The sequence below is a fragment of the Psammomys obesus genome, unplaced genomic scaffold, assembly GCF_907164565.1.
Source record: "Psammomys obesus unplaced genomic scaffold, mPsaObe1.curated_primary_1811, whole genome shotgun sequence".
Lineage (NCBI taxonomy): Eukaryota > Metazoa > Chordata > Mammalia > Rodentia > Muridae > Psammomys > Psammomys obesus.
The window spans coordinates 2685214-2689162 of NW_026586662.1; positions in this window are offsets into that span (position 1 = coordinate 2685214).

A 3949-nucleotide genomic window follows, 5' to 3' on the forward strand; every position below is an offset into this window, starting at 1 on the left:
CTTTCTTTCTTTCTTTCTTTCTTTCTTTCTTTCTTTCTTTCTTTCTTCCTTCCTTCCTTCCTTCCTTCCTTCCTTCCTTCCTTCCTTCCTTCCTTCCTTCCTTCCTCTCTCTCTCTTTCTTTCTTTCTCTTTCTTTTTTTCTTTTTCTTTTGCTTTTTTTCTTTCTTTTCTTTCTCACTTTATAGCCTGATCCTGGCTCCCTCCCTTCTCTCCCCTCCCAGTCTCACCTTCATGGCCCCTTTCTCAATCTCCTTTTTCTCACAGAAGGGGAGGCCCCCAGGGGTAGCAACCCTCCCTGGCACCTCAAGTCACAGCAGAACTAAGCATATCCTCTCCTACTGAGACCTGACAAGGCAGCCCAGCTAAGGAAGGGATCCAGAGGCAGGCAACAGAGTCAGAGACAGCCCCTACTCCCAATGTTAGGGGAACTACATGTTGACCAAGCTGCCAATCTGCTACATATGTGTAGAGGATCTGGGTCTAGGCCATGTATGCTCTTTGGTTGGTGGTTCAGTTTCTGTGAGCCCCGCTGGGCCCAGGTTAACTTACTCTGTAGGTCTTCTTGTGATGTTCTTGACCTCTCCGGCTCCCTCTATCCATCCTCCCACTCCTCTACAAAAGTCTTGGGAGTCTATGGGGGTGACCCTAGCTGAGACTCCTAGTAGTGGGAGTTAAGGAGCCTGAAGTTGGCACATCCTATAGCCAGGTGGGACTTCCAGTGGAGGGAGGGAGATACCAACCCACCCACAAAACCTTCAACCCAAAATTTGTTTTGCCTACGAATTTTGTAGGGATTAGGATGGAGCAGAGATTGAGGGAATTGCAGATCAATGTCTGGCCCAACTTGAGACCCACCCCTTGGGAAAGAGCCAACATGTCACTATGAATGATACTCTGCTATGCTTGCAGACAGGAACTTAGCATAACTGTTTTCTGAGAGGCTTCATCCAGCAGCTGATGGAAACAGATGCAGAGACCCACAGCCAAAGAATGGCTGAGCTCAGGGAGTTTTGTGGAATGCTTGTTTTCTCATTGTAGCACTTTTCTTGCAGTCAACTCAAAGGCTTTTCAGTATATAAAAATAAAACATAGAGACAGTATTCTTCACACTGGATAAAGTTGTACTGATGAACTAACTCATTCATTCATTTTTCATTGGGTTCCCAAATGATTAGCAGACAAAAATGTTTGTCCTTTGGCTTCTTTAAAAACAAAACATAACATTATCTCTTTTAAAGCATTTTATTAATTTTTATGTATATAGATATTTGTTTGAATGTCTATCTGTGTATCCTTTGCATGCTCAGTGCTTATAGACCTAGAGACAATTGTGAGCCACGAGGTGGGTGCTGGAAATTAAACCTGGGTCCTCTGGAGGAATAGCCATTGCTCTGAATCACTCTTCATTTTTTTTCTAGCACCCCCTTTTGACTTCTGTTTACTGCTTTTTAAATGGAGCAATAAGAAACTAGAGCTTCACTTAATTTTCCTCATTGCTTTCTTTACTACCATTTCTCAACTAATTTCATCTTTTTTTCCTCAGCCAACTTTTCTATTTTCCATAGGCTGTAAATATTAAATGAAAAATACTTACTTGATGAAGGATACAAAATATCTATCATATAAGGTATGTTTGTTACGTATGTATAACAAACAGTGTAGAATTAAATTGATGTCAGTGGAGTCTGGAGGAATGGGCCAGCAGTGCAAAGTGCTTGCTTCACGATTATGAGGATGCGGGTACAGATCTGAGAAGCCGCACAACAAGCTAGGGATTTCAGTAAATGATTGTAACTCTAGTTCAGAGGGAAGAGGAGACAGAGTGATGTCTCCTGCTGTTAGCTTCTGGCCTAGCCATGAAAACAGAGGCTTGGGTTCCAAGCCTCCAAGTGACAAAGAAAAACATCCAAAGCCCTCTTCTGGCCTCTACACGTGCACATGTATATCCTCTCTCTCTCACACATGTATGTGTGTTGAATAACAAAAAGCAAAATGAAATATCTGGTTATTTTTATTAAATTTTCTAGGCCATTTGTGAATTAATTATTTCTCATAGAACTTCTATTATAAAAAATTCCTATTTGCACCTGGAAGTCATATAAATAGTATTGATCTGATGGCTATCAACATAATGGTGAATATATTTTGTGCTTCCTACATGTAAATATTGCGAATACATTAAGCCAATAAATACAATTTTATCAGGAAAGAACTGTTTGTAATATTCCTTTCTTTTTTGAGACAAGATCTCATGGGCCTTGAAGTCATTATGTAGACAAGGGTGACCTTGAACTTATGATCCTTCGGACCCACCTCCCAAGTGCTGGGCATATGTGTTTGCACCACCACAGTTGGTTTTGCAGCACTGGAGAGCTTCACGCGTGGCAGATGTGTACTGGGCCATCCAAGCTGTCCCCTCAGCTCGGTAACTCTATTGTCTATTTGAGGAAACTGAGGCTTATGTTTAAACTCTTTGCCAGAGTGACACAGGCAGAAACAACCTTGCGTTAAGTGTAGATGGGCCAGTTCTTGCAGCGCTGAGTTCTTATCTTTCTGTGTGGATTTGTGATTTTGAACTGGTATTTAGGGAGAGTGTGAGCTGCAGGAGTCTTGTCAGTAGGCCCTCAGGGCAGAGAGAGGCATCTAGTGTGTCACCCCAGAGAAGTGGAAGAACACAGGCTTGTCCGTCTGTTCCTGATCTCGCCATTCTAGTCATTTAGGAATTTCACCATTTCCTTCTTTGGCCCGAGGATCAGGGTTATTTTTCATACTTACAATTCAAAGTCCCCACAGGAATGGTACGAGGAGGTTTTTCTTTTTCCCTGGTATGTAGCCAGACAGCTGACAGGAAATGCTAGAAGGAAGCCTAAGAATTTGAAGAAACGGTTGCCAAACTTACCTAGCAATTTCTCGTTTAATTCACTCTTTCTCTACAAATTTCTCTCTTGAAATTCCATCTGACCCAAGAGCATTAAGCACCATGTTCTTATCCAGAACTCTGATATCTCTAATCAGATGTATTTAACCACGACAACCACGACGTAGTTTCTCTTTTTCCTCCCTCCCTCTTTCCTCTCCACCATTCATTTCTTTTATTTTTCTCTCTCCCTAGGTCTTAATGGGGAATTCGCTTCCGCTTCTATTTTTTTTTAATTATCCCTTAAAATCATCATCACAATCAAATTCACAATTTATCATGACCCATATCTTTTTTCACTTTCCTGAGGAGAGGAAACAAAACAAACAACAACAAAAACTCAAACCAAAAAAAAAAAAAAAAATAACAACAAAAAACAAAACAAAAAAACAAACCCAAAGTAAAATACTTATTGAGTATAATGAAAATATCATGGCCATATTTTCCTTCAGATGAGGTTTTGAGTCAGCAACTGAACCAGAGAAGACAATTTGGCAGCTAAGTATCGGTCATGATAAGAGCTGTGCAAGCAGTCATTGCTGTAGAATGAACTCATTTCTGATGTGGATGGGAAATGGAAATCACCACCACCACAGACCATGCTGTGGGCAGGACAAGAGCTGGCTGCTTCTGCTGTGTGCGTGCTCACGTCCCACAGGGTACAGTCATGTCTGTAAATCATGCCTCTTACTCACTCTCTGAAGTCATTAGTTCAACTTCTTCTTCAGCTGAGTGCCCGCTGATGTTTTCATTTGTGCTGTGGTGGTGTCGCCTCTATCCTTTCTCACCATGTCATTTGTGAATTCCTCCAATTTAATGCTCTGTTCTTAAGGATTAAGGAGAAGACTGTGACAGCAAATCTCTCCAAGTGGCAGGTGAAGGACAGGCTACTGCATAGTGGTGACAGCTGTATGAGTAGGAGTTCCACGCTGGGAAAGAAGCCACGTGGGTAGAGCTCTCTGCATGTAGAGCAGATGCACCCGACCCAGGCAATAATCCTTTCAGGGATTTTATGCCATGTGCCAGAGGACT